Source organism: Phyllobates terribilis, unplaced genomic scaffold (genome assembly GCF_046119375.1).
Source record: "Phyllobates terribilis strain yellow unplaced genomic scaffold, ASM4611937v1 Scaffold_8__6_contigs__length_399053987, whole genome shotgun sequence".
Taxonomy (NCBI): domain Eukaryota; kingdom Metazoa; phylum Chordata; class Amphibia; order Anura; family Dendrobatidae; genus Phyllobates; species Phyllobates terribilis.
The window spans coordinates 345,642,968-345,662,512 of NW_027362768.1; the positions used below are offsets into that span (position 1 = coordinate 345,642,968).

The following is a 19,545-nucleotide window of genomic DNA, read 5'->3' on the forward strand; positions in this document are numbered from 1 at the left end:
TGGCTCCCCTCTTCCGGGAGGGGAGCACAGTCTTTGGCTCCCAGTGCCTTGCTCGGGTGAGAACTCGGGCAGGTATTGGGGGTAAGATTGGGTCGCCTCTGGCTCCGGCTGGAGGTGGCTATTTGTCCCTGTTCCTCGCTGTGGCCTTCTGGCTCGGAGGGATGGGGAATGGTTTGGGGGACCCTTCTCCTTTTGGAGAGGGTTTCAAGAAGATCAGCATCCTAGTGCACTTTTTTTGTGGCACCTGTCACTTTTTTAAGCGCACTCGGGTTTTGTACACGAATTCGGGCTTTCGATAAAAAAAAAAAAAATCTGTTCTTATCAGTTTAATATCTGATACGTCCCCTATCTGGGGACCATATATTAAATGGATTTTTAGAACAGGGAGATGGAAAAAGAGCTTGCTCTGTCCACTCCACGCATTGACCTGGTATTGCAGTATCTCCAGGACCGGTGCACCCCTTCTTTAATGCAGTTTCTAAAATCAGAAAGAATTGAATTCAATGCTTTTTGTTCATTTGGCTTGTTTGTCGGATTTTGGGATGGACTCTTTGGCTTTGCTTTTCTTCTCCTCATTGGATTTTTCATGTTAAAAGTTGCAGAAGCCAGATGACAAGCTCATTTTGGTTCAACTTCAGCAACTGTGCATTGCATTGCCATGTAATGTAATGCAATGCTATCTATCTAGCTCTCCCTCTATACTTCCTTTTGGATAAACAGACATATTAGGCAAGCATTTTGGAGCTTTCACCTAAATAACTACAGGTGGTGAGATAAGCTGCACAATATAATTGACCTTTCAGTATATTGTTGCACACACACCATCTATTTAGCAAATGCCCTTGTTATCAACAGCAGCCTTTTAAACTCACCTGAGCTAACAGGTATGTGAGCTGGTTACTCTGCTGCGCTTAAAATTTCTTTTTTGGTTTGCTACAATGCCTTTTCTGAAACGTTGTCTCCCTCTGCTGGAACACTGACTTCTTTCATTTAATGCCTGCAGACTATAAAAGAGAAACCAACCCAAAAAGTTTGGTTGATTAGTCTGTGGCATTCTTTTAAACTGTTGCTTATGGCGGTCTCTGTGAGCTTCTCAGTGACATTCAGCCATCCAGGTATCCCGCCTGCAGTAGATGGAATGTGGCAATGGAACGCTGGCTGCGCGTGTCATAATAGGCTCTGAGCCTTTATATACCTGCGCACAGCAGCAGCCACCTTCAGTCTGCTGCTGGACAGCCAGCAGCAGCAGCAGCAGGAGAGGTAATTAATCAGCAATCCTCCTGCTAAGGGTAGACAGCTGCTCGTTCCACCCCCCCCCCCCCCCGCCTTAATTGGTTCTCCTCCCTTCCAACGGTGTTGAGGCGGGTGGGAACAGCCGGGGGTTGAGGGTACTGTGCTAAAAGAGGTGGAGTTATGCAGATCTAAAACGCGTGGATTGCAGCAGCAGCAAGCCGAAAAGTGCAGGCATGTGAGGGATCTAGAGGTTGACAGCATGTCTTCTTAACGGGAGTCCAGGTGGCCATCTCCACAAATGGACTTTTCAGAATCCTTGGGTGGCACCGTAGTCGGAAACCAATTCTGGTTATCGCTTCTCGGCCTTTTGGCTAAGATCAAGTGTAGTATCTGTTCTTATCAGTTTAATATCTGATACGTCCCCTATCTGGGGACCATATATTAAATGGATTTTTAGAACAGGGAGATGGAAAAAGAGCTTGCTCTGTCCACTCCACGCATTGACCTGGTATTGCAGTATCTCCAGGACCGGTGCACCCCTTCTTTAATGCAGTTTCTAAAATCAGAAAGAATTGAATTCAATGCTTTTTGTTCATTTGGCTTGTTTGTCGGATTTTGGGATGGACTCTTTGGCTTTGCTTTTCTTCTCCTCATTGGATTTTTCATGTTAAAAGTTGCAGAAGCCAGATGACAAGCTCATTTTGGTTCAACTTCAGCAACTGTGCATTGCATTGCCATGTAATGTAATGCAATGCTATCTATCTAGCTCTCCCTCTATACTTCCTTTTGGATAAACAGACATATTAGGCAAGCATTTTGGAGCTTTCACCTAAATAACTACAGGTGGTGAGATAAGCTGCACAATATAATTGACCTTTCAGTATATTGTTGCACACACACCATCTATTTAGCAAATGCCCTTGTTATCAACAGCAGCCTTTTAAACTCACCTGAGCTAACAGGTATGTGAGCTGGTTACTCTGCTGCGCTTAAAATTTCTTTTTTGGTTTGCTACAATGCCTTTTCTGAAACGTTGTCTCCCTCTGCTGGAACACTGACTTCTTTCATTTAATGCCTGCAGACTATAAAAGAGAAACCAACCCAAAAAGTTTGGTTGATTAGTCTGTGGCATTCTTTTAAACTGTTGCTTATGGCGGTCTCTGTGAGCTTCTCAGTGACATTCAGCCATCCAGGTATCCCGCCTGCAGTAGATGGAATGTGGCAATGGAACGCTGGCTGCGCGTGTCATAATAGGCTCTGAGCCTTTATATACCTGCGCACAGCAGCAGCCACCTTCAGTCTGCTGCTGGACAGCCAGCAGCAGCAGCAGCAGGAGAGGTAATTAATCAGCAATCCTCCTGCTAAGGGTAGACAGCTGCTCGTTCCACCCCCCCCCCCCCCGCCTTAATTGGTTCTCCTCCCTTCCAACGGTGTTGAGGCGGGTGGGAACAGCCGGGGGTTGAGGGTACTGTGCTAAAAGAGGTGGAGTTATGCAGATCTAAAACGCGTGGATTGCAGCAGCAGCAAGCCGAAAAGTGCAGGCATGTGAGGGATCTAGAGGTTGACAGCATGTCTTCTTAACGGGAGTCCAGGTGGCCATCTCCACAAATGGACTTTTCAGAATCCTTGGGTGGCACCGTAGTCGGAAACCAATTCTGGTTATCGCTTCTCGGCCTTTTGGCTAAGATCAAGTGTAGTATCTGTTCTTATCAGTTTAATATCTGATACGTCCCCTATCTGGGGACCATATATTAAATGGATTTTTAGAACAGGGAGATGGAAAAAGAGCTTGCTCTGTCCACTCCACGCATTGACCTGGTATTGCAGTATCTCCAGGACCGGTGCACCCCTTCTTTAATGCAGTTTCTAAAATCAGAAAGAATTGAATTCAATGCTTTTTGTTCATTTGGCTTGTTTGTCGGATTTTGGGATGGACTCTTTGGCTTTGCTTTTCTTCTCCTCATTGGATTTTTCATGTTAAAAGTTGCAGAAGCCAGATGACAAGCTCATTTTGGTTCAACTTCAGCAACTGTGCATTGCATTGCCATGTAATGTAATGCAATGCTATCTATCTAGCTCTCCCTCTATACTTCCTTTTGAATAAACAGACATATTAGGCAAGCATTTTGGAGCTTTCACCTAAATAACTACAGGTGGTGAGATAAGCTGCACAATATAATTGACCTTTCAGTATATTGTTGCACACACACCATCTATTTAGCAAATGCCCTTGTTATCAACAGCAGCCTTTTAAACTCACCTGAGCTAACAGGTATGTGAGCTGGTTACTCTGCTGCGCTTAAAATTTCTTTTTTGGTTTGCTACAATGCCTTTTCTGAAACGTTGTCTCCCTCTGCTGGAACACTGACTTCTTTCATTTAATGCCTGCAGACTATAAAAGAGAAACCAACCCAAAAAGTTTGGTTGATTAGTCTGTGGCATTCTTTTAAACTGTTGCTTATGGCGGTCTCTGTGAGCTTCTCAGTGACATTCAGCCATCCAGGTATCCCGCCTGCAGTAGACGGAATGTGGCAATGGAACGCTGGCTGCGCGTGTCATAATAGGCTCTGAGCCTTTATATACCTGCGCACAGCAGCAGCCACCTTCAGTCTGCTGCTGGACAGCCAGCAGCAGCAGCAGCAGCAGGAGAGGTAATTAATCAGCAACCCTCCTGCTAAGGGTAGACAGCTGCTCGTTCCACCCCCCCCCCCGCCTTAATTGGTTCTCCTCCCTTCCAACGGTGTTGAGGCGGGTGGGAACAGCCGGGGGTTGAGGGTACTGTGCTAAAAGAGGTGGAGTTATGCAGATCTAAAACGCGTGGATTGCAGCAGCAGCAAGCCGAAAAGTGCAGGCATGTGAGGGATCTAGAGGTTGACAGCATGTCTTCTTAACGGGAGTCCAGGTGGCCATCTCCACAAATGGACTTTTCAGAATCCTTGGGTGGCACCGTAGTCGGAAACCAATTCTGGTTATCGCTTCTCGGCCTTTTGGCTAAGATCAAGTGTAGTATCTGTTCTTATCAGTTTAATATCTGATACGTCCCCTATCTGGGGACCATATATTAAATAGATTTTTAGAACAGGGAGATGGAAAAAGAGCTTGCTCTGTCCACTCCACGCATTGACCTGGTATTGCAGTATCTCCAGGACCGGTGCACCCCTTCTTTAATGCAGTTTCTAAAATCAGAAAGAATTGAATTCAATGCTTTTTGTTCATTTGGCTTGTTTGTCGGATTTTGGGATGGACTCTTTGGCTTTGCTTTTCTTCTCCTCATTGGATTTTTCATGTTAAAAGTTGCAGAAGCCAGATGACAAGCTCATTTTGGTTCAACTTCAGCAACTGTGCATTGCATTGCCATGTAATGTAATGCAATGCTATCTATCTAGCTCTCCCTCTATACTTCCTTTTGGATAAACAGACATATTAGGCAAGCATTTTGGAGCTTTCACCTAAATAACTACAGGTGGTGAGATAAGCTGCACAATATAATTGACCTTTCAGTATATTGTTGCACACACACCATCTATTTAGCAAATGCCCTTGTTATCAACAGCAGCCTTTTAAACTCACCTGAGCTAACAGGTATGTGAGCTGGTTACTCTGCTGCGCTTAAAATTTCTTTTTTGGTTTGCTACAATGCCTTTTCTGAAATGTTGTCTCCCTCTGCTGGAACACTGACTTCTTTCATTTAATGCCTGCAGACTATAAAAGAGAAACCAACCCAAAAAGTTTGGTTGATTAGTCTGTGGCATTCTTTTAAACTGTTGCTTATGGCGGTCTCTGTGAGCTTCTCAGTGACATTCAGCCATCCAGGTATCCCGCCTGCAGTAGACGGAATGTGGCAATGGAACGCTGGCTGCGCGTGTCATAATAGGCTCTGAGCCTTTATATACCTGCGCACAGCAGCAGCCACCTTCAGTCTGCTGCTGGACAGCCAGCAGCAGCAGCAGCAGCAGGAGAGGTAATTAATCAGCAACCCTCCTGCTAAGGGTAGACAGCTGCTCGTTCCACCTCCCCCCCCCCGCCTTAATTGGTTCTCCTCCCTTCCAACGGTGTTGAGGCGGGTGGGAACAGCCGGGGGTTGAGGGTACTGTGCTAAAAGAGGTGGAGTTATGCAGATCTAAAACGCGTGGATTGCAGCAGCAGCAAGCCGAAAAGTGCAGGCATGTGAGGGATCTAGAGGTTGACAGCATGTCTTCTTAACGGGAGTCCAGGTGGCCATCTCCACAAATATACTTTTCAGAATCCTTGGGTGGCACCGTAGTCGGAAACCAATTCTGGTTATCTCTTCTCGGCCTTTTGGCTAAGATCAAGTGTAGTATCTGTTCTTATCAGTTTAATATCTGATACGTCCCCTATCTGGGGACCATATATTAAATGGATTTTTAGAACAGGGAGATGGAAAAAGAGCTTGCTCTGTCCACTCCACGCATTGACCTGGTATTGCAGTATCTCCAGGACCGGTGCACCCCTTCTTTAATGCAGTTTCTAAAATCAGAAAGAATTGAATTCAATGCTTTTTGTTCATTTGGCTTGTTTGTCGGATTTTGGGATGGACTCTTTGGCTTTGCTTTTCTTCTCCTCATTGGATTTTTCATGTTAAAAGTTGCAGAAGCCAGATGACAAGCTCATTTTGGTTCAACTTCAGCAACTGTGCATTGCATTGCCATGTAATGTAATGCAATGCTATCTATCTAGCTCTCCCTCTATACTTCCTTTTGGATAAACAGACATATTAGGCAAGCATTTTGGAGCTTTCACCTAAATAACTACAGGTGGTGAGATAAGCTGCACAATATAATTGACCTTTCAGTATATTGTTGCACACACACCATCTATTTAGCAAATGCCCTTGTTATCAACAGCAGCCTTTTAAACTCACCTGAGCTAACAGGTATGTGAGCTGGTTACTCTGCTGCGCTTAAAATTTCTTTTTTGGTTTGCTACAATGCCTTTTCTGAAACGTTGTCTCCCTCTGCTGGAACACTGACTTCTTTATTTAATGCCTGCAGACTATAAAAGAGAAACCAACCCAAAAAGTTTGGTTGATTAGTCTGTGGCATTCTTTTAAACTGTTGCTTATGGCGGTCTCTGTGAGCTTCTCAGTGACATTCAGCCATCCAGGTATCCCGCCTGCAGTAGACGGAATGTGGCAATGGAACGCTGGCTGCGCGTGTCATAATAGGCTCTGAGCCTTTATATACCTGCGCACAGCAGCAGCCACCTTCAGTCTGCTGCTGGACAGCCAGCAGCAGCAGCAGCAGCAGGAGAGGTAATTAATCAGCAACCCTCCTGCTAAGGGTAGACAGCTGCTCGTTCCACCCCCCCCCCCGCCTTAATTGGTTCTCCTCCCTTCCAACGGTGTTGAGGCGGGTGGGAACAGCCGGGGGTTGAGGGTACTGTGCTAAAAGAGGTGGAGTTATGCAGATCTAAAACGCGTGGATTGCAGCAGCAGCAAGCCGAAAAGTGCAGGCATGTGAGGGATCTAGAGGTTGACAGCATGTCTTCTTAACGGGAGTCCAGGTGGCCATCTCCACAAATGGACTTTTCAGAATCCTTGGGTGGCACCGTAGTCGGAAACCAATTCTGGTTATCGCTTCTCGGCCTTTTGGCTAAGATCAAGTGTAGTATCTGTTCTTATCAGTTTAATATCTGATACGTCCCCTATCTGGGGACCATATATTAAATGGATTTTTAGAACAGGGAGATGGAAAAAGAGCTTGCTCTGTCCACTCCACGCATTGACCTGGTATTGCAGTATCTCCAGGACCGGTGCACCCCTTCTTTAATGCAGTTTCTAAAATCAGAAAGAATTGAATTCAATGCTTTTTGTTCATTTGGCTTGTTTGTCGGATTTTGGGATGGACTCTTTGGCTTTGCTTTTCTTCTCCTCATTGGATTTTTCATGTTAAAAGTTGCAGAAGCCAGATGACAAGCTCATTTTGGTTCAACTTCAGCAACTGTGCATTGCATTGCCATGTAATGTAATGCAATGCTATCTATCTAGCTCTCCCTCTATACTTCCTTTTGGATAAACAGACATATTAGGCAAGCATTTTGGAGCTTTCACCTAAATAACTACAGGTGGTGAGATAAGCTGCTCAATATAATTGACCTTTCAGTATATTGTTGCACACACACCATCTATTTAGCAAATGCCCTTGTTATCAACAGCAGCCTTTTAAACTCACCTGAGCTAACAGGTATGTGAGCTGGTTACTCTGCTGCGCTTAAAATTTCTTTTTTGGTTTGCTACAATGCCTTTTCTGAAATGTTGTCTCCCTCTGCTGGAACACTGACTTCTTTCATTTAATGCCTGCAGACTATAAAAGAGAAACCAACCCAAAAAGTTTGGTTGATTAGTCTGTGGCATTCTTTTAAACTGTTGCTTATGGCGCTCTCTGTGAGCTTCTCAGTGACATTCAGCCATCCAGGTATCCCGCCTGCAGTAGACGGAATGTGGCAATGGAACGCTGGCTGCGCGTGTCATAATAGGCTCTGAGCCTTTATATACCTGCGCACAGCAGCAGCCACCTTCAGTCTGCTGCTGGACAGCCAGCAGCAGCAGCAGCAGCAGGAGAGGTAATTAATCAGCAACCCTCCTGCTAAGGGTAGACAGCTGCTCGTTCCACCCCCCACCCCGCCTTAATTGGTTCTCCTCCCTTCCAACGGTGTTGAGGCGGGTGGGAACAGCCGGGGGTTGAGGGTACTGTGCTAAAAGAGGTGGAGTTATGCAGATCTAAAACGCGTGGATTGCAGCAGCAGCAAGCCGAAAAGTGCAGGCATGTGAGGGATCTAGAGGTTGACAGCATGTCTTCTTAACGGGAGTCCAGGTGGCCATCTCCACAAATGGACTTTTCAGAATCCTTGGGTGGCACCGTAGTCGGAAACCAATTCTGGTTATCGCTTCTCGGCCTTTTGGCTAAGATCAAGTGTAGTATCTGTTCTTATCAGTTTAATATCTGATACGTCCCCTATCTGGGGACCATATATTAAATGGATTTTTAGAACAGGGAGATGGAAAAAGAGCTTGCTCTGTCCACTCCACGCATTGACCTGGTATTGCAGTATCTCCAGGACCGGTGCACCCCTTCTTTAATGCAGTTTCTAAAATCAGAAAGAATTGAATTCAATGCTTTTTGTTCATTTGGCTTGTTTGTCGGATTTTGGGATGGACTCTTTGGCTTTGCTTTTCTTCTCCTCATTGGATTTTTCATGTTAAAAGTTGCAGAAGCCAGATGACAAGCTCATTTTGGTTCAACTTCAGCAACTGTGCATTGCATTGCCATGTAATGTAATGCAATGCTATCTATCTAGCTCTCCCTCTATACTTCCTTTTGGATAAACAGACATATTAGGCAAGCATTTTGGAGCTTTCACCTAAATAACTACAGGTGGTGAGATAAGCTGCACAATATAATTGACCTTTCAGTATATTGTTGCACACACACCATCTATTTAGCAAATGCCCTTGTTATCAACAGCAGCCTTTTAAACTCACCTGAGCTAACAGGTATGTGAGCTGGTTACTCTGCTGCGCTTAAAATTTCTTTTTTGGTTTGCTACAATGCCTTTTCTGAAACGTTGTCTCCCTCTGCTGGAACACTGACTTCTTTCATTTAATGCCTGCAGACTATAAAAGAGAAACCAACCCAGAAAGTTTGGTTGATTAGTCTGTGGCATTCTTTTAAACTGTTGCCTATGGCGGTCTCTGTGAGCTTCTCAGTGACATTCAACCATCCAGGTATCCCGCCTGCAGTAGACGGAATGTGGCAATGGAACGCTGGCTGCGCGTGCCATAATAGGCTCTGAGCCTTTATATACCTGCGCACAGCAGCAGCCACCTTCAGTCTGCTGCTGGACAGCCAGCAGCAGCAGTAGCAGGAGAGGTAATTAATCAGCAACCCTCCTGCTAAGGGTAGACAGCTGCTCGTTCCACCCCCCCCCCCCGCCTTAATTGGTTCTCCTCCCTTCCAACGGTGTTGAGGCGGGTGGGAACAGCCGGGGGTTGAGGGTACTGTGCTAAAAGAGGTGGAGTTATGCAGATCTAAAACGCGTGGATTGCAGCAGCAGCAAGCCGAAAAGTGCAGGCATGTGAGGGATCTAGAGGTTGACAGCATGTCTTCTTAACGGGAGTCCAGGTGGCCATCTCCACAAATGGACTTTTCAGAATCCTTGGGTGGCACCGTAGTCGGAAACCAATTCTGGTTATCGCTTCTCGGCCTTTTGGCTAAGATCAAGTGTAGTATCTGTTCTTATCAGTTTAATATCTGATACGTCCCCTATCTGGGGACCATATATTAAATGGATTTTTAGAACAGGGAGATGGAAAAAGAGCTTGCTCTGTCCACTCCACGCATTGACCTGGTATTGCAGTATCTCCAGGACCGGTGCACCCCTTCTTTAATGCAGTTTCTAAAATCAGAAAGAATTGAATTCAATGCTTTTTGTTCATTTGGCTTGTTTGTCGGATTTTGGGATGGACTCTTTGGCTTTGCTTTCCTTCTCCTCATTGGATTTTTCATGCTAAAAGTTGCAGAAGCCAGATGACAAGCTCATTTTGGTTCAACTTCAGCAACTGTGCATTGCATTGCCATGTAATGTAATGCAATGCTATCTATCTAGCTCTCCCTCTATACTTCCTTTTGGATAAACAGACATATTAGGCAAGCATTTTGGAGCTTTCACCTAAATAACTACAGGTGGTGAGATAAGCTGCACAATATAATTGACCTTTCAGTATATTGTTGCACACACACCATCTATTTAGCAAATGCCCTTGTTATCAACAGCAGCCTTTTAAACTCACCTGAGCTAACAGGTATGTGAGCTGGTTACTCTGCTGCGCTTAAAATTTCTTTTTTGGTTTGCTACAATGCCTTTTCTGAAACGTTGTCTCCCTCTGCTGGAACACTGACTTCTTTCATTTAATGCCTGCAGACTATAAAAGAGAAACCAACCCAAAAAGTTTGGTTGATTAGTCTGTGGCATTCTTTTAAACTGTTGCTTATGGCGGTCTCTGTGAGCTTCTCAGTGACATTCAGCCATCCAGGTATCCCGCCTGCAGTAGACGGAATGTGGCAATGGAACGCTGGCTGCGCGTGTCATAATAGGCTCTGAGCCTTTATATACCTGCGCACAGCAGCAGCCACCTTCAGTCTGCTGCTGGGCAGCCAGCAGCAGCAGCAGCAGCAGGAGAGGTAATTAATCAGCAACCCTCCTGCTAAGGGTAGACAGCTGCTCGTTCCACCCCCCCCCCGCCTTAATTGGTTCTCCTCCCTTCCAACGGTGTTGAGGCGGGTGGGAACAGCCGGGGGTTGAGGGTACTGTGCTAAAAGAGGTGGAGTTATGCAGATCTAAAACGCGTGGATTGCAGCAGCAGCAAGCCGAAAAGTGCAGGCATGTGAGGGATCTAGAGGTTGACAGCATGTCTTCTTAACGGGAGTCCAGGTGGCCATCTCCACAAATGGACTTTTCAGAATCCTTGGGTGGCACCGTAGTCGGAAACCAATTCTGGTTATCGCTTCTCGGCCTTTTGGCTAAGATCAAGTGTAGTATCTGTTCTTATCAGTTTAATATCTGATACGTCCCCTATCTGGGGACCATATAGTAAATGGATTTTTAGAACAGGGAGATGGAAAAAGAGCTTGCTCTGTCCACTCCACGCATTGACCTGGTATTGCAGTATCTCCAGGACCGGTGCACCCCTTCTTTAATGCAGTTTCTAAAATCAGAAAGAATTGAATTCAATGCTTTTTGTTCATTTGGCTTGTTTGTCGGATTTTGGGATGGACTCTTTGGCTTTGCTTTTCTTCTCCTCATTGGATTTTTCATGTTAAAAGTTGCAGAAGCCAGATGACAAGCTCATTTTGGTTCAACTTCAGCAACTGTGCATTGCATTGCCATGTAATGTAATGCAATGCTATCTATCTAGCTCTCCCTCTATACTTCCTTTTGGATAAACAGACATATTAGGCAAGCATTTTGGAGCTTTCACCTAAATAACTACAGGTGGTGAGATAAGCTGCACAATATAATTGACCTTTCAGTATATTGTTGCACACACACCATCTATTTAGCAAATGCCCTTGTTATCAACAGCAGCCTTTTAAACTCACCTGAGCTAACAGGTATGTGAGCTGGTTACTCTGCTGCGCTTAAAATTTCTTTTTTGGTTTGCTACAATGCCTTTTCTGAAACGTTGTCTCCCTCTGCTGGAACACTGACTTCTTTCATTTAATGCCTGCAGACTATAAAAGAGAAACCAACCCAAAAAGTTTGGTTGATTAGTCTGTGGCATTCTTTTAAACTGTTGCTTATGGCGGTCTCTGTGAACTTCTCAGTGACATTCAGCCATCCAGGTATCCCGCCTGCAGTAGACGGAATGTGGCAATGGAACGCTGGCTGCGCGTGTCATAATAGGCTCTGAGCCTTTATATACCTGCGCACAGCAGCAGCCACCTTCAGTTTGCTGCTGGACAGCCAGCAGCAGCAGCAGGAGAGGTAATTAATCAGCAACCCTCCTGCTAAGGGTAGACAGCTGCTCGTTCCACCCCCCCCCCCCGCCTTAATTGGTTCTCCTCCCTTCCAACGGTGTTGAGGCGGGTGGGAACAGCCGGGGGTTGAGGGTACTGTGCTAAAAGAGGTGGAGTTATGCAGATCTAAAACGCGTGGATTGCAGCAGCAGCAAGCCGAAAAGTGCAGGCATGTGAGGGATCTAGAGGTTGACAGCATGTCTTCTTAACGGGAGTCCAGGTGGCCATCTCCACAAATGGACTTTTCAGAATCCTTGGGTGGCACCGTAGTCGGAAACCAATTCTGGTTATCGCTTCTCGGCCTTTTGGCTAAGATCAAGTGTAGTATCTGTTCTTATCAGCTTAATATCTGATACGTCCCCTATCTGGGGACCATATATTAAATGGATTTTTAGAACAGGGAGATGGAAAAAGAGCTTGCTCTGTCCACTCCACGCATTGACCTGGTATTGCAGTATCTCCAGGACCGGTGCACCCCTTCTATAATGCAGTTTCTAAAATCAGAAAGAATTGAATTCAATGCTTTTTGTTCATTTGGCTTGTTTGTCGGATTTTGGGATGGACTCTTTGGCTTTGCTTTTCTTCTCCTCATTGGATTTTTCATGTTAAAAGTTGCAGAAGCCAGATGACAAGCTCATTTTGGTTCAACTTCAGCAACTGTGCATTGCATTGCCATGTAATGTAATGCAATGCTATCTATCTAGCTCTCCCTCTATACTTCCTTTTGGATAAACAGACATATTAGGCAAGCATTTTGGAGCTTTCACCTAAATAACTACAGGTGGTGAGATAAGCTGCACAATATAATTGACCTTTCAGTATATTGTTGCACACACACCATCTATTTAGCAAATGCCCTTGTTATCAACAGCAGCCTTTTAAACTCACCTGAGCTAACAGGTATGTGAGCTGGTTACTCTGCTGCGCTTAAAATTTCTTTTTTGGTTTGCTACAATGCCTTTTCTGAAACGTTGTCTCCCTCTACTGGAACACTGACTTCTTTCATTTAATGCCTGCAGACTATAAAAGAGAAACCAACCCAAAAAGTTTGGTTGATTAGTCTGTGGCATTCTTTTAAACTGTTGCTTATGGCGGTCTCTGTGAGCTTCTCAGTGACATTCAGCCATCCAGGTATCCCGCCTGCAGTAGACGGAATGTGGCAATGGAACGCTGGCTGCGCGTGTCATAATAGGCTCTGAGCCTTTATATACCTGCGCACAGCAGCAGCCACCTTCAGTCTGCTGCTGGACAGCCAGCAGCAGCAGCAGCAGCAGGAGAGGTAATTATTCAGCAACCCTCCTGCTAAGGGTAGACAGCTGCTCGTTCCACCCCCCCCCCCGCCTTAATTGGTTCTCCTCCCTTCCAACGGTGTTGAGGCGGGTGGGAACAGCCGGGGGTTGAGGGTACTGTGCTAAAAGAGGTGGAGTTATGCAGATCTAAAACGCGTGGATTGCAGCAGCAGCAAGCCGAAAAGTGCAGGCATGTGAGGGATCTAGAGGTTGACAGCATGTCTTCTTAACGGGAGTCCAGGTGGCCATCTCCACAAATGGACTTTTCAGAATCCTTGGGTGGCACCGTAGTCGGAAACCAATTCTGGTTATCGCTTCTCGGCCTTTTGGCTAAGATCAAGTGTAGTATCTGTTCTTATCAGTTTAATATCTGATACGTCCCCTATCTGGGGACCATATATTAAATGGATTTTTAGAACAGGGAGATGGAAAAAGAGCTTGCTCTGTCCACTCCACGCATTGACCTGGTATTGCAGTATCTCCAGGACCGGTGCACCCCTTCTTTAATGCAGTTTCTAAAATCAGAAAGAATTGAATTCAATGCTTTTTGTTCATTTGGCTTGTTTGTCGGATTTTGGGATGGACTCTTTGGCTTTGCTTTTCGTCTCCTCATTGGATTTTTCATGTTAAAAGTTGCAGAAGCCAGATGACAAGCTCATTTTGGTTCAACTTCAGCAACTGTGCATTGCATTGCCATGTAATGTAATGCAATGCTATCTATCTAGCTCTCCCTCTATACTTCCTTTTGGATAAACAGACATATTAGGCAAGCATTTTGGAGCTTTCACCTAAATAACTACAGGTGGTGAGATAAGCTGCACAATATAATTGACCTTTCAGTATATTGTTGCACACACACCATCTATTTAGCAAATGCCCTTGTTATCAACAGCAGCCTTTTAAACTCACCTGAGCTAACAGGTATGTGAGCTGGTTACTCTGCTGCGCTTAAAATTTCTTTTTTGGTTTGCTACAATGCCTTTTCTGAAACGTTGTCTCCCTCTGCTGGAACACTGACTTCTTTCATTTAATGCCTGCAGACTATAAAAGAGAAACCAACCCAAAAAGTTTGGTTGATTAGTCTGTGGCATTCTTTTAAACTGTTGCTTATGGCGGTCTCTGTGAGCTTCTCAGTGACATTCAGCCATCCAGGTATCCCGCCTGCAGTAGACGGAATGTGGCAATGGAACGCTGGCTGCGCGTGTCATAATAGGCTCTGAGCCTTTATATACCTGCGCACAGCAGCAGCCACCTTCAGTCTGCTGCTGGACAGCCAGCAGCAGCAGCAGCAGCAGGAGAGGTAATTATTCAGCAACCCTCCTGCTAAGGGTAGACAGCTGCTCGTTCCACCCCCCCCCCGCCTTAATTGGTTCTCCTCCCTTCCAACGGTGTTGAGGCGGGTGGGAACAGCCGGGGGTTGAGGGTACTGTGCTAAAAGAGGTGGAGTTATGCAGATCTAAAACGCGTGGATTGCAGCAGCAGCAAGCCGAAAAGTGCAGGCATGTGAGGGATCTAGAGGTTGACAGCATGTCTTCTTAACGGGAGTCCAGGTGGCCATCTCCACAAATGGACTTTTCAGAATCCTTGGGTGGCACCGTAGTCGGAAACCAATTCTGGTTATCGCTTCTCGGCCTTTTGGCTAAGATCAAGTGTAGTATCTGTTCTTATCAGTTTAATATCTGATACGTCCCCTATCTGGGGACCATATATTAAATGGATTTTTAGAACAGGGAGATGGAAAAAGAGCTTGCTCTGTCCACTCCACGCATTGACCTGGTATTGCAGTATCTCCAGGACCGGTGCACCCCTTCTTTAATGCAGTTTCTAAAATCAGAAAGAATTGAATTCAATGCTTTTTGTTCATTTGGCTTGTTTGTCGGATTTTGGGATGGACTCTTTGGCTTTGCTTTTCGTCTCCTCATTGGATTTTTCATGTTAAAAGTTGCAGAAGCCAGATGACAAGCTCATTTTGGTTCAACTTCAGCAACTGTGCATTGCATTGCCATGTAATGTAATGCAATGCTATCTATCTAGCTCTCCCTCTATACTTCCTTTTGGATAAACAGACATATTAGGCAAGCATTTTGGAGCTTTCACCTAAATAACTACAGGTGGTGAGATAAGCTGCACAATATAATTGACCTTTCAGTATATTGTTGCACACACACCATCTATTTAGCAAATGCCCTTGTTATCAACAGCAGCCTTTTAAACTCACCTGAGCTAACAGGTATGTGAGCTGGTTACTCTGCTGCGCTTAAAATTTCTTTTTTGGTTTGCTACAATGCCTTTTCTGAAACGTTGTCTCCCTCTGCTGGAACACTGACTTCTTTCATTTAATGCCTGCAGACTATAAAAGAGAAACCAACCCAAAAAGTTTGGTTGATTAGTCTGTGGCATTCTTTTAAACTGTTGCTTATGGCGGTCTCTGTGAGCTTCTCAGTGACATTCAGCCATCCAGGTATCCCGCCTGCAGTAGACGGAATGTGGCAATGGAACGCTGGCTGCGCGTGTCATAATAGGCTCTGAGCCTTTATATACCTGCGCACAGCAGCAGCCACCTTCAGTCTGCTGCTGGACAGCCAGCAGCAGCAGCAGCAGGAGAAGTAATTAATCAGCAACCCTCCTGCTAAGGGTAGACAGCTGCTCGTTCCACCCCCCCCCCCCGCCTTAATTGGTTCTCCTCCCTTCCAACGGTGTTGAGGCGGGTGGGAACAGCCGGGGGTTGAGGGTACTGTGCTAAAAGAGGTGGAGTTATGCAGATCTAAAACGCGTGGATTGCAGCAGCAGCAAGCCGAAAAGTGCAGGCATGTGAGGGATCTAGAGGTTGACACCATGTCTTCTTAACGGGAGTCCAGGTGGCCATCTCCACAAATGGACTTTTCAGAATCCTTGGGTGGCACCGTAGTCGGAAACCAATTCTGGTTATCGCTTCTCGGCCTTTTGGCTAAGATCAAGTGTAGTATCTGTTCTTATCAGTTTAATATCTGATACGTCCCCTATCTGGGGACCATATATTAAATGGATTTTTAGAACAGGGAGATGGAAAAAGAGCTTGCTCTGTCCACTCCACGCATTGACCTGGTATTGCAGTATCTCCAGGACCGGTGCACCCCTTCTTTAATGCAGTTTCTAAAATCAGAAAGAATTGAATTCAATGCTTTTTGTTCATTTGGCTTGTTTGTCGGATTTTGGGATGGACTCTTTGGATTTGCTTTTCTTCTCCTCATTGGATTTTTCATGTTAAAAGTTGCAGAAGCCAGATGACAAGCTCATTTTGGTTCAACTTCAGCAACTGTGCATTGCATTGCCATGTAATGTAATGCAATGCTATCTATCTAGCTCTCCCTCTATACTTCCTTTTGGATAAACAGACATATTAGGCAAGCATTTTGGAACTTTCACCTAAATAACTACAGGTGGTGAGATAAGCTGCACAATATAATTGACCTTTCAGTATATTGTTGCACACACACCATCTATTTAGCAAATGCCCTTGTTATCAACAGCAGCCTTTTAAACTCACCTGAGCTAACAGGTATGTGCGCTGGTTACTCTGCTGCGCTTAAAATTTCTTTTTTGGTTTGCTACAATGCCTTTTCTGAAACGTTGTCTCCCTCTGCTGGAACACTGACTTCTTTCATTTAATGCCTGCAGACTATAAAAGAGAACCCAACCCAAAAAGTTGGGTTGATTAGTCTGTGGCATTCTGTTAAACTGTTGCTTATGGCGGTCTCTGTGAGCTTCTCAGTGACATTCAGCCATCCAGGTATCCCGCCTGCAGTAGACGGAATGTGGCAATGGAACGCTGGCTGCGTGTGTCATAATGGGCTCTGAGCCTTTATATACCTGCGCACAGCAGCAGCCACCTTCAGTCTGCTGCTGGACAGCCAGCAGCAGCAGCAGCAGCAGGAGAGGTAATTAATCAGCAACCCTCCTGCTAAGGGTAGACAGCTGCTCGTTCCACCCCCCCCCCCCCGCCTTAATTGGTTCTCCTCCCTTCCAACGGTGTTGAGGCGGGTGGGAACAGCCGGGGGTTGAGGGTACTGTGCTAAAAGAGGTGGAGTTATGCAGATCTAAAACGCGTGGATTGCAGCAGCAGCAAGCCGAAAAGTGCAGGCATGTGAGGGATCTAGAGGTTGACAGCATGTCTTCTTAACGGGAGTCCAGGTGGCCATCTCCACAAATGGACTTTTCAGAATCCTTGGGTGGCACCGTAGTCGGAAACCAATTCTGGTTATCGCTTCTCGGCCTTTTGGCTAAGATCAAGTGTAGTATCTGTTCTTATCAGTTTAATATCTGATACGTCCCCTATCTGGGGACCATATATTAAATGGATTTTTAGAACAGGGAGATGGAAAAAGAGCTTGCTCTGTCCACTCCACGCATTGACCTGGTATTGCAGTATCTCCAGGACCGGTGCACCCCTTCTTTAATGCAGTTTCTAAAATCAGAAAGAATTGAATTCAATGCTTTTTGTTCATTTGGCTTGTTTGTCGGATTTTGGGATGGACTCTTTGGCTTTGCTTTTCTTCTCCTCATTGGATTTTTCATGTTAAAAGTTGCAGAAGCCAGATGACAAGCTCATTTTGGTTCAACTTCAGCAACTGTGCATTGCATTGCCATGTAATGTAATGCAATGCTATCTATCTAGCTCTCCCTCTATACTTCCTTTTGGATAAACAGACATATTAGGCAAGCATTTTGGAGCTTTCACCTAAATAACTACAGGTGGTGAGATAAGCTGCACAATATAATTGACCTTTCAGTATATTGTTGCACACACACCATCTATTTAGCAAATGCCCTTGTTATCAACAGCAGCCTTTTAAACTCACCTGAGCTAACAGGTATGTGAGCTGGTTACTCTGCTGCGCTTAAAATTTCTTTTTTGGTTTGCTACAATGCCTTTTCTGAAACGTTGTCTCCCTCTGCTGGAACACTGACTTCTTTCATTTAATGCCTGCAGACTATAAAAGAGAAACCAACCCAAAAAGTTTGGTTGATTAGTCTGTGGCATTCTTTTAAACTGTTGCTTATGGCGGTCTCTGTGAGCTTCTCAGTGACATTCAGCCATCCAGGTATCCCGCCTGCAGTAGACGGAATGTGGCAATGGAACGCTGGCTGCGCGTGTCATAATAGGCTCTGAGCCTTTATATACCTGCGCACAGCAGCAGCCACCTTCAGTCTGCTGCTGGACAGCCAGCAGCAGCAGCAGCAGCAGGAGAGGTAATTAATCAGCAACCCTCCTGCTAAGGGTAGACAGCTGCTCGTTCCACCCCCCCCCCCCGCCTTAATTGGTTCTCCTCCCTTCCAACGGTGTTGAGGCGGGTGGGAACAGCCGGTGGTTGAGGGTACTGTGCTAAAAGAGGTGGAGTTATGCAGATCTAAAACGCGTGGATTGCAGCAGCAGCAAGCCGAAAAGTGCAGGCATGTGAGGGATCTAGAGGTTGACAGCATGTCTTCTTAACGGGAGTCCAGGTGGCCATCTCCACAAATGGACTTTTCAGAATCCTTGGGTGGCACCGTAGTCGGAAACCAATTCTGGTTATCGCTTCTCGGCCTTTTGGCTAAGATCAAGTGTAGTATCTGTTCTTATCAGTTTAATATCTGATACGTCCCCTATCTGGGGACCATATATTAAATGGATTTTTAGAACAGGGAGATGGAAAAAGAGCTTGCTCTGTCCACTCCACGCATTGACCTGGTATTGCAGTATCTCCAGGACCGGTGCACCCCTTCTTTAATGCAGTTTCTAAAATCAGAAAGAATTGAATTCAATGCTTTTTGTTCATTTGGCTTGTTTGTCGGATTTTGGGATGAACTCTTTGGCTTTGCTTTTCTTCTCCTCATTGGATTTTTCATGTTAAAAGTTGCAGAAGCCAGATGACAAGCTCATTTTGGTTCAACTTCAGCAACTGTGCATTGCATTGCCATGTAATGTAATGCAATGCTATCTATCTAGCTCTCCCTCTATACTTCCTTTTGGATAAACAGACATATTAGGCAAGCATTTTGGAGCTTTCACCTAAATAACTACAGGTGGTGAGATAAGCTGCACAATATAATTGACCTTTCAGTATATTGTTGCACACACACCATCTATTTAGCAAATGCCCTTGTTATCAACAGCAGCCTTTTAAACTCACCTGAGCTAACAGGTATGTGAGCTGGTTACTCTGCTGCGCTTAAAATTTCTTTTTTGGTTTGCTACAATGCCTTTTCTGAAACGTTGTCTCCCTCTGCTGGAACACTGACTTCTTTCATTTAATGCCTGCAGACTATAAAAGAGAAACCAACCCAAAAAGTTTGGTTGATTAGTCTGTGGCATTCTTTTAAACTGTTGCTTATGGCGGTCTCTGTGAGCTTCTCAGTGACATTCAGCCATCCAGGTATCCCGCCTGCAGTAGACGGAATGTGGCAATGGAACGCTGGCTGCGCGTGTCATAATAGGCTCTGAGCCTTTATATACCTGCGCACAGCAGCAG

The 19,545-nt window shown here is 45.3% G+C and overlaps 15 non-coding genes across 15 annotated transcripts; all 15 read left to right on the top strand.

Moving 5' to 3' along the window:
• The first annotated feature begins 278 nt into the window (after positions 1-278).
• On the top strand, positions 279-464 carry LOC141160181 (U2 spliceosomal RNA). The gene has a single exon (XR_012250142.1). It is a non-coding gene; the product is annotated as a U2 spliceosomal RNA (small nuclear RNA).
• A 1,120-nt stretch (positions 465-1,584) lies between these two features.
• Positions 1,585-1,775, top strand: LOC141160539 (U2 spliceosomal RNA). Its single transcript, XR_012250294.1, has one exon. It is a non-coding gene; the product is annotated as a U2 spliceosomal RNA (small nuclear RNA).
• A 1,119-nt stretch (positions 1,776-2,894) lies between these two features.
• On the top strand, positions 2,895-3,085 carry LOC141160540 (U2 spliceosomal RNA). Its single transcript, XR_012250295.1, has one exon. It is a non-coding gene; the product is annotated as a U2 spliceosomal RNA (small nuclear RNA).
• Positions 3,086-4,204: 1,119 nt separating this feature from the next.
• On the top strand, positions 4,205-4,395 carry LOC141157860 (U2 spliceosomal RNA). Its single transcript, XR_012247898.1, has one exon. It is a non-coding gene; the product is annotated as a U2 spliceosomal RNA (small nuclear RNA).
• Positions 4,396-5,516: 1,121 nt separating this feature from the next.
• On the top strand, positions 5,517-5,707 carry LOC141159420 (U2 spliceosomal RNA). Its single transcript, XR_012249427.1, has one exon. It is a non-coding gene; the product is annotated as a U2 spliceosomal RNA (small nuclear RNA).
• Positions 5,708-6,825: 1,118 nt separating this feature from the next.
• On the top strand, positions 6,826-7,016 carry LOC141160541 (U2 spliceosomal RNA). The gene has a single exon (XR_012250296.1). It is a non-coding gene; the product is annotated as a U2 spliceosomal RNA (small nuclear RNA).
• A 1,119-nt stretch (positions 7,017-8,135) lies between these two features.
• On the top strand, positions 8,136-8,326 carry LOC141160543 (U2 spliceosomal RNA). Its single transcript, XR_012250298.1, has one exon. It is a non-coding gene; the product is annotated as a U2 spliceosomal RNA (small nuclear RNA).
• A 1,117-nt stretch (positions 8,327-9,443) lies between these two features.
• Positions 9,444-9,634, top strand: LOC141160544 (U2 spliceosomal RNA). Its single transcript, XR_012250299.1, has one exon. It is a non-coding gene; the product is annotated as a U2 spliceosomal RNA (small nuclear RNA).
• Positions 9,635-10,752: 1,118 nt separating this feature from the next.
• LOC141159723 (U2 spliceosomal RNA) lies at positions 10,753-10,943 on the top strand. The gene has a single exon (XR_012249723.1). It is a non-coding gene; the product is annotated as a U2 spliceosomal RNA (small nuclear RNA).
• A 1,114-nt stretch (positions 10,944-12,057) lies between these two features.
• LOC141159586 (U2 spliceosomal RNA) lies at positions 12,058-12,248 on the top strand. The gene has a single exon (XR_012249590.1). It is a non-coding gene; the product is annotated as a U2 spliceosomal RNA (small nuclear RNA).
• A 1,119-nt stretch (positions 12,249-13,367) lies between these two features.
• LOC141160545 (U2 spliceosomal RNA) lies at positions 13,368-13,558 on the top strand. The gene has a single exon (XR_012250300.1). It is a non-coding gene; the product is annotated as a U2 spliceosomal RNA (small nuclear RNA).
• Positions 13,559-14,676: 1,118 nt separating this feature from the next.
• On the top strand, positions 14,677-14,867 carry LOC141160546 (U2 spliceosomal RNA). Its single transcript, XR_012250301.1, has one exon. It is a non-coding gene; the product is annotated as a U2 spliceosomal RNA (small nuclear RNA).
• Positions 14,868-15,984: 1,117 nt separating this feature from the next.
• LOC141160547 (U2 spliceosomal RNA) lies at positions 15,985-16,175 on the top strand. The gene has a single exon (XR_012250302.1). It is a non-coding gene; the product is annotated as a U2 spliceosomal RNA (small nuclear RNA).
• A 1,121-nt stretch (positions 16,176-17,296) lies between these two features.
• LOC141160548 (U2 spliceosomal RNA) lies at positions 17,297-17,487 on the top strand. Its single transcript, XR_012250303.1, has one exon. It is a non-coding gene; the product is annotated as a U2 spliceosomal RNA (small nuclear RNA).
• A 1,120-nt stretch (positions 17,488-18,607) lies between these two features.
• On the top strand, positions 18,608-18,798 carry LOC141160549 (U2 spliceosomal RNA). Its single transcript, XR_012250304.1, has one exon. It is a non-coding gene; the product is annotated as a U2 spliceosomal RNA (small nuclear RNA).
• Positions 18,799-19,545: the final 747 nt, after the last annotated feature.